The 9,823-nt window shown below is 40.9% G+C and overlaps 1 long non-coding RNA gene across 1 annotated transcript; it reads right to left on the bottom strand.

Annotated features, from left to right (window-relative positions):
• Nucleotides 1–1,768: 1,768 nt before the first annotated feature.
• On the bottom strand, nucleotides 1,769–8,841 carry LOC149091355 (uncharacterized). Its single transcript, XR_016196661.1, has 2 exons — nucleotides 2,228–8,841; nucleotides 1,769–1,905 (listed from the first exon to the last, which is right to left on the bottom strand). It is a non-coding gene; the product is annotated as an uncharacterized LOC149091355 (long non-coding RNA).
• Between the last annotated feature and the right edge of the window lie 982 nt (nucleotides 8,842–9,823).

Genomic DNA, 9,823 nt, shown 5'->3' with positions numbered 1-9,823 from the left:
AGTGTAGAAGAAGCCGCGTGCTTCTCTAATGCCAAATGCAACAATTGTAGCTGTATCTTTATGTGCTGTGCAAATGTATCTGTATCTGTATCTGTATCTGTATATGTGGCTGTTGCTATGTATCTTTGTTTGCTGTGCGTAGCTGGCGCTGTCCGCATTCGCATTCCGGTGCGGATCCGGGATTGTGAAATGTTTTCATTTCGAGACACATTTACCAACGCGTCTGCACGCCGTCTGCAAATGTATCTGTGTGTCTGTGTGTCTGTATATCTGCTAGCCATGGCCTGTTGCTGTTGTGGCCCGTCTTTCTCTGGGCCACTCACCTCCGATACGTGCCGCATTTTAAATAATCTCGCGACCATCATAAACGACATCCATTCGTCTTACCATCGGGAAGTTTCTACCTTCCAATTCTATTTCTATTTTACAACTTTTGCATGTTTCCTCGTCTATTTTTAGACGCATTTTTTTTCAGTATGGCCATAAAATTCAATTCAAACGTTAACCAAAATTTTATGATCATATTTTTTTATTTTTTTGTTAATTTATTTTATTTAAAGCAGTTGACGTATACGGATACATAAAATATACTATATACATATATTTAATTATCTAGATATATCAAATACTGAATACTGAATGAAAGATATTTTTTAATAATACTTATGTATATTACATTATGGCAAATTAATCTACAAAATATTTAAAATTAGGATTTTTTTATAAATATATAGAGGAGAAAAATCAACATATTTTTAACAAAGAAAAACCAGTGGAAATTATTTTATAATGATATAGGTTTTATATAAAACATTAATAAATCGTATTCTTAATATTTTAATTTAATAATATAGTATAACTTATTTATTTTTTAAATGTACAAGCAAAATATGTTTCTAATCAGTTAAAAATTCCAATTTAAAATTTTGACTGGTCTCAGAATTTTAATTTATTTACATAATTCTTTAATATGATTTATAGATTACTCAAATTATTTAAAACAAAACATATACTGTATTATTATTTTTGTTTTTAATTGCATAACTTTTCCTAAAATTATATAAATAAAATTTTATGATTTCTTAATACTCCAGATCTAAGTTCCCAGTAGTTACGATCAGTTTCGTGCTCATAGAACTCTAGTCCTGTCCAGGTTACCTTTTTCCAGTTCAGCTCTGTGATTTTGGGCTAGCTAAATAAAAATCTTGACAGAGTTTATGATCCGTACAACATGGGCATTTAGAAAGTCGCCCGGAAATTCACAGCCACAGACGGCATATTTATGCTGATTAGCACCTATTGGATTAGCTATACCGAAAGCATGTGCTGTATGTATGTATGTATGTGCGTGTGTGTGTGCGTTTGAAAATAATCAATTGGTAAATATGTTTATCACGACTTGTGGAGCCAACGTGCGCATAGCTTTCCTTTCCGTGCTCCATTTTGCTGCGACTCGAAATCAAAAGCAAAGGCGGCAGCGGCAGCGGCAGCAACAGCAGCAGAAGCGTAGATTGTGGGGCCAACGGGGGCGGCAAGTGGGTTGCTTCAGTCCATTGGTATTTCATGAATGAAAAACATACATATATACATCCGTGAATGTGAGTGTGTATGTGTGTGTGTGTGTGTAGGTAGGTAGACAGCATATTTGTTTGTCGTTTACTGATCTGGCTGCCCCCGCCTGTGGCTTTGCCTTATCACCGGGGCCTTTTGTAATGCGCAAACAAAGCATAAATACCAAAACATCAAGTTGTTTAGATTTGTATTCGGCTTTTATTTTCAGTGTGCATGTGTTGGTGTGTGTGCTTTTTTTTTTCATTTTTGTTGGTTTTTAGTTGCTGCTGGCATGCTCGGAATGTGTGGCGCCCCAGCTCTAGCTCCAACTCACCTTGGGCTGACTTGATTTGACTGACAGAAAATGAAACAACAACAGAAAAATGAAATAAAATATAAATAATACACATGCACATACACATACATACATAGATTATATACATACCTACATATATACATATGTACATATACTACATACATAATCAACGATATGGGCCGATTTGTTGCTTTGACCCACTGTTCAAAAGCTTGGCGCTTACATTCCATCTACCCCGCCTCTCCGTCTTCCTCTCTCTCTCTCTCTATCTGTCTCTCTCTTTTACATATATTTCTACTGCAGATCCAGTCACATTGTGTACTTACCTATACACAGTTAAACGAAATATTTTGTACTCACCTTTGGAGCATTAGCAGCGACTGCGACGGCGACGGCGACGGCGACGCTGACGTCGACGACAACAGTTTCACTTGGAGGCTGCGCTGGCGGCATTACTTCAAAGCTTTGTAACATCACACGAATCTCTGTATAAGTGTATGTGTGTGTGTGTGTGTGCAGGGCACACAAAAACCATTGGGATGTGGAATGTGGTTATTCATTGACAAAATCAGCTTTCAAAATGATCTCACTTGTATAAAAAACAGTCAAACCAAATCGAAAACCGGTTTCGTAGTCAAATCATAGTAAGTTAAACGGCGGCCAGCCCACAAAGAGAGAGAGAGAGAGAGAGGGGGGGAGAGAGACAGTGAGCACGTTTGAGAGAGATAGAGATAGCACTTTTAATAATTTCAATTTAGTTCGTTTTCCTTGAATTGAAGACACTCAAGCTTACTTACACACACACACTCACACTTATAAATATTTATATGTTATTATACATACATACATACATACCTCGATCATTTCACAGTTTTCACCGAGCGCGTGCCTACCTCAAAGCCCTGAGCCAAATTTAATACTTAATTATGATTATAATGTGTGTCAAGTCAAAATTAACTGCTGCCATTTAACACATTGCACCAACAAAAAAAAAACCCAAAAACAACTAAAAAATACCTTTCATAGAGCATAGCCTAAATATTTTCACACGCGCAAACAAAAGAAGCACAAGAAAGCAACACGAACATCAAGAGGAAAGAGGCAGATGAAGAAGAAGCAGAAGAAGCCGAAAGAAAAAAGACAGCGACTAAATTCGGGCAAGATCTTACGGTTTTTGCTTTTTAATATAAATAGCACACACAATTAGTGGCGCTGAGAGTCGAAGCACACACACACACACTCTCACACACTCGCGCACAGCAAAGCTAAAAGAAAGAGGGAGAAAATAAACTGTAAATATTTCAAACTTATCACAGCTGCAACTATGTAAGTCGATTGCTATCGAGGGGAGTTTATCAAATACTCGAAACGTGGAGGGGATGAGGCGGGCAGTTGCTAAATATAGAAGTGTGCGGAGGGCGGCAGCGGTACGGCCAATATCAAAGGTGCACATAACTTACTTCAAACTTTAAATATAGACACAAAGCTGTTGCTGCCGCTGCTGCTATTGCTGCTGCTGCGCAGGCGCGCCCTGTGCGCGAGGGAGATGGCGCGAGGCGTGAACAAGCGCCGACAACGCATTGGAATGCTGGGAGCAACAATCTTCATTTAACAGTCATTAATTTAGACGTCGTTCCAGCTGTTTGGCTAAGGGAGCGCCCGCCGCTGCTGCTGATGATGATCACACGCTGCTCGACTGGGAAGCTGTGGGAAAGTAGCAACAGCAGCAACAGCAGCAGAGACAGCGCCAGTGACGGCAGCGGCAGCATCAAAAATTGGGTCAACATTTTTTCATTCACTCTTTTTTTTGTTGTTGCTATATTTCGACATATTTTGTGTATGTTTAGTTTTTAGTGTTTTTTATGTTGTTTTTTCTTTCTGCTTCTTTTTTGTTGTTATTATTATTGTTGTTGTGGGCCTGCCATTTTTTATTAACACAAAACTTTCTATTGAGCGGACACAGCACAAAATACACACTGAAATGATTTTTTTCTGTTGGTTTTTTTTTTTTTTTTTTGTAACTGAGAGCCACACACGAACTTCAGCAGACCGTAGCATTCACCGTTACTTTTTTTATAGCACATTTTTATGGCTGTGGCCTGGCGGTCAGGAACTGACAGACTGACTGACTGCTCGCCCGACTAGCCAGCCAGAGAGCCCGCCTGCCGCCCCGTTAATACAAATATAATTTTTAATTGACATTTATTGTTGTGCATAAAATTAAACGAGCAACAACTTAGTCTGCGCAGCCGCCCAGCCAGCCAGCTCTGCTGTCTGTCCAGCTTTGATTATCGATAGTGTTGGCGATGGCGATAGGCCCGACGATAACTGACAACGGCATTCCTTAAACTTGTTGCTGCTGCCGACCGACCACCGCCAACGTTGCGCTGTTGGCGTTCTTTGGTCTTTTTTTGCTGACATTATTGCTTTTAACGTACAAGAATAACACAACAACAAGAACTACAAACGGGATCAGTTTGCGGCTGTCCGTTAGCCCGCTGCATGTGTGCGAGCGTGTGTAAGTGTGTAAGAAAGGGGAGCGAGAGCCAGTGAGAGAGAAAACGAGAGCGGGAGAGCACACATATTTTCGCTCCCTTTTGCACCCTTTTTGTCTGCCCACTTGGACTTTGGCGTCTATCCCTGTCTGCCGCCAGCAGACGCCGTTGCATTTGCCTTTTTGCGCTCGCCCTCTTTCTTCATCGTTTTCTTCTGGTTCTGCTTGCCTGCCCTGTGCCTGCAGTTGTTGTTTTTGTTATTGTTGTTGCTGCTGTTCCTGTTGCTCTCTGTGCTCTTGTTGATGTTGTTGCTGTTGTTGCTGTTGTTTTCGTTGCTGCCAGCCAGCCCGCATTCTATGCTGGTGGTTGACTTTTCTTCATTTTGCCTTTTCTGCTTAGTGATGCAACTTTTGTTGTATGGCGTTTGAAGAGAGCGATACCCAAGACCCACAGCGCCGTCGTCCAGCGATTGCAATTATGATAGGCACACGAGGTAGTGTACTCACGCTCTCCTCCTCTTTCTCTTCCTCTCGCTCGACACCCCGACCCCTGCTCCCTGCTCCCTTCTCCCTTTATTATCGCCAGCAACTGCATCGTGCGCGCAATTACCATCAAAATTGCTTTAACCACACAGCGCCGCAATAAAAGCTTCAAACACCAAAGCGACGTAACTGTTATACAGTGGAAATTGCTTAAAAGCAACAAAACGATTAGTAATAGAAACTAATTATTTATATAATTCTATAAGATGAACATCTTCAATGAACAGCTAAAACTCAATTTATATATACTGTATATAATTTATTTATCCTGACTTTAGTTATATTTGTGCGTTTACTTATAGGCGGTTGATACCGTACTGAAGCCGAAGTTGCAGCTAAAGTCTGGCTCAGACCCACGCGCTTCGTCGGATGACGCATGCTTGAAAAATTTCAACTTTGAATTTCTAAATAGACGCTACACACACACACACATACGCACGCTCACACTGACAGAGACAGCGACACACACGCGCACAGACGTCGACGCGCAGCATCCAATTTGAGCCAATAAATATTTTACTTCGTCTCCAAAGACGAAGCCGAGCTTTTGTCTTCGAGACTTGTAACTGGCAGCGAGACACTGTGTGTGTGTGTGTGTGTGTGCGAGTGTCTATATGTGTGTATTTGTGAGCGCATTGACTGCTGGCAAATTCCACAATGCTTACTCGCTTACCCATGTGCCTCTACTTGGAGGTTAGAATCCAAAAGCTCCTTAGATGTCAATGGATGTCCCCTGCAACAGCAGCAGCAGCAGCAGCAGCAACTGAAGACGACGACACAAAGTCTTGGCCAGCAGAAACCAGTTTGTGGTCACATTTTTTTGCTCTTCTCTTATGTATTACTCCTTTTTGAAGCGTAAGTTCTATTTGGCTTAGTTCTTCTTCTAGTTGAACGGAACAGCATTCCATGCTACACCAACACAGGCACACACACACACACACAGACACTCTTTCATACATACATACATACATACATGTGCAGAGAGTTCTTTAACTTTAATTTTTCCACGCTGCTTATGCTGTGGCCCACCGTCCGCTCTCCTCCGTCGCTTGCTGTTGTCCACCAAATCGTTATTTGAACTTTCGGAATGCGGTCGCACAAGTTTCATATGTACATACGTATGTATGCATGGATGTATGTGTGTGTGTGTCTCTGTTTGCTTGCGCGTGCATGTGTGTGTGTGTGTGCTTGTTGTCTGCTCCGTTTTGGGCAGCTCCTTGCTGACAAGCCTTTTAATTTAACATAACTTCTGCTGTTTTTGTTTCTTTTTTAGTTGTTTTTTTTTTTTTTCATATTTCTGTTTTCTGTTTTTTTTTTTTTTTTGTTATACAAATCGACGCCTGAGTGTCATTTCTGCATTTCAATATTTACTTTTCGCACTGTTTTTGTTGTTCGTGTTCATGTTCGTGTTGTTGTTATATCCGCTCTCACAAAAAATCCACAGTGTCTGCTGCGTAACATCCGCGCACAGCTCGGCAACGACCATGCCGCTGTAGCTACAAAAATTTACTGAATGAAAACATGAATTTTCCTTCATGCGATCTTTCGTACGGAACGTCGCGCATGCGCTGCAGCGCTGAGACGGGCAGAGCCTACAGCACGACTCCGACGTCGACGTCGACGGCGACGTTGACGTTGCCGTTGAGGTTGACGGCGACTGCGACTGCGAGAGCGACTGAGTCAGCTACAGCAGCAGCAGCAACAGCGGTAGTGCTTCGATAATGTGTGGAAAGTAGTCGCTTGCGTATATGTATGTGCCTATGCGTGTGTGTTTGTGCCTGTGTGTATATTTGTTTGCTCTGTCTGTCTGTATGTGTGTGTGTGTGCTAGAAAGTTGCTGATGTTTGGGTCACATGCATATGTAACTTACAGAACAGCATTCCACAGCTAAAGCACTGAGCACTCCGCCCGCTCCCGTTGTCTATGCTGCTGCAGTCAAGTTATAAAAGTATCTTAGTATTTGTATCTGTGGCTGTTGCTGTTGTTGCGTACGAACAATGCGCTACTTCAGACTCAACGTCAATGTCTCTTTGCTGCTTGTGGAATTCTTCAGCGCTTTTTTTTCGGTAATGTTGTAATCTACGAAAAGGTTTGTTATTGTTGTTGTTTTTCGATGTGCGTGTGTGGAATGGAATTTATGTATGTATGTATGTATGTGTATTTATGCATGTTACATATGTATGTGCGTGTGTGTGTGTGTAGCTAGTGGCGTTCTTTTCCGTATATAACACACACGCACACATCAACCAAAATTTGCCATGGAACGGTAAAATAAAATTCCAACATGTTTGACTTTGTCAGTGGAAGTGTACATACGTGTGTGTGTCTGTGTGTATGTATGGTCTTTTTCAATTACATGAACGAGGTCATTTACAACGAAAAACCAAAGCATAGACGGAGAATGACAGAGGGGAAGGGCCGAGAAGCAGAGCATTAAAAAGCTGTATATTTTGTGTGCGTGTGTGTGTGTGTGTGTCTTTTTGTCGAATTTGTCATGAAGGTATTTATAGGAAATTCCGTAGGTAATACTTTTTAAATTTAAAATAGGCGTTATTTATAGTTGCCGAAGCAGCGCCCTGACATGAATACCAAATGCAGAGCACACAAAGGGGGGAAAGGGTATATACATAGAAAGAAAGCAAAAATAACAAAACTAAAGAAATTTTTGGGTGACAATGTCGAAAACGAGACGAGATTAGCGTGAAAACAAATGACTGGATTTTAATCAGAGAATTATCATAAATTTCCCATAGTACACTATCAAATGGACAGTTAGACAAGGAATTAAGAAGATAGTTCAAGATACAAATAGTTTGCGTTATGGAAAATTCAAACGATATGAAAAACAATTCAAATAGGTTTTCCAATTCTCAAATGGTTTAATTGGTCGGGTTATTTAGATGATAATTTGAATTTTGGAAAAAGTTTTCCCATCTCATAAATATTTCATGTTAGTTAACAAAATGATAGATACTTAACAGAAACAGTTAACATAATATGCTATAAATATGTTAAGCAGCTAGTGATTAACGTTACCGATAGTTCATTAAAATTTATTTGGAGAGTTGAGCGAGAAATAAAAAGCATTCCCATTTTATAGATAATTGAAAATAGTATTAGAAATAATTACTATTGTCCCAAGTATTCAATCACTTTGGCTCCTATCAATCCGCCGGACATGCCTTTCGACCTCATCATGTCATTCGAATATCTATAAATATTTCTGAATCTCCTGCTTAGATCATCGTCTGTTCGCGTTCTTTATCAATGAGAAGACAATTCTTATGGCATTCGCTCGGAGGAAGTACGTCATGTGGCGTTCACTTGTGCTGTGACGAGGCCTACATAACTCAACTGAACTCTGGAACTCTCTATGGACTTAAGCATTACAGTAACTTTTGTTGGCAAGCAGTACAGTTTGCTGTGTGTTTGTACGCACGATAAGAGCGGTGCATCATCGAAAGTTCCGTTTAAATGGGGCGCCAGGTGTAAATTTGTAATGCCAGTCAGCAATGAATGCAGTCCCATTCACTGAGCTGTCGTCAGTGGCTGGACGATTGATACTTATCAAGTAACGGCGGCTACTTGACGCAAGTATTTCTGGAATTCCAAAAGGTCTACACACACACACACACACCTGTCGCACGCACACGAATGCAGAGCACGAAGCACGCGCTTGTAGGGCTTATCAGAAATTCAAAAAGGTAAAGTACTTTAAATCACATGTTAACACTTACCTGAAAACGGTATTTGGGTGGGAGTTTAGGCACTCGAGACAGAGGGCGACAGAGACAGAGACAGAGAGAGAGATGGAGAGAGCTGTAAGTGAAAAGAATGTGAAGGTAAAATGGTTATTAATATATACAAAAAAATAGAGGTAAGTAAAAATAAAAGTAAGCTTTCTCGACTAAAAGATACCCTATCATACAGTCACGCCCTTTTGTAACTGTCACATACATTTGCATAAAGTTCATATACCCTAGACTAGCATTGCTTGCAGGGTATTCGAAATAAAAGCAAACAAGCAACATGGACTTTCGACTGTTTGTACTATTTACATCAAAAACGTCAAGAACATACAAATAATTAATAAATCTTATCAGCTATAAAGCTGCCCAAATAACAACAACAACAACAACAGCAGCAGCAGCAGCAACGACAACAACAATCATAAATACTTGAGTTTATATTGGAATTGGAATTGGAATTCCAAGTGCTCAGTGTCATGGGTTAATTGTGAATTGTAATCACAAAAAATAAACATGAAGAAGAAGAAGGAGACGAGGAGGAGAAGGAGGCGGAGGAAGACGTAAAAACAATATATAATGAATATCATACGCTATCAATAACAAAAAATACTCGTAACGGGGCTTTAAAGGACTTAATAATGCCGTCTAATAGGCAGCACGTGATGTGCATAACCATTAAAGAAGAGAGAGCGAGTGGAAGAGAGAGGGGTGAAGAGAAAGACGGGGGGTAGCTAGGCTAGACCGCCTGCTAGACAAATTGCACAAAAGTGCACCGAACCTGCCCCAAATGCAAAGCGAGACGGCAATAGCTAGACAGCGTGAAATGGCAATAACAATGATGAGAGCGAGTCGAGTGAAAGAGGTAGACTGAGAGAGAGAAGGGGGAGGGGCAGATCGGGGAGTCCGAGTTAAGTGTAAGCCCTGAGGCTGTCAGCTAGTTAGTCTCAGTTGACGTCGCCCGAGTGTCAGTTCCAGTCACCGTTCCAGCTCCAGTTCCAGTTCCAGTTGCCGCCGTCGACGCTGCCAGCCATTTCATGGAAATTATGTCGTGTGCAATTTTATGCATGAGAAAATCAGTTGCAAGCAAAAAAAAAACCAACAGCAGAGGGCGAGAGAGAGAGAGAGAGAGAGAGAGAGGGAATGGGTGAGGAGAAGGCATAAACTGAGGCG

The sequence above is a fragment of the Drosophila navojoa genome, chromosome 4 (assembly GCF_054131105.1).
Source record: "Drosophila navojoa isolate 15081-1374.11 chromosome 4, UAZ_NAV_1.0, whole genome shotgun sequence".
Lineage (NCBI taxonomy): Eukaryota > Metazoa > Arthropoda > Insecta > Diptera > Drosophilidae > Drosophila > Drosophila navojoa.
The sequence above is the reverse complement of the archived record's forward strand: the minus strand, read 5'-3'. Positions and strand labels throughout refer to the sequence as shown.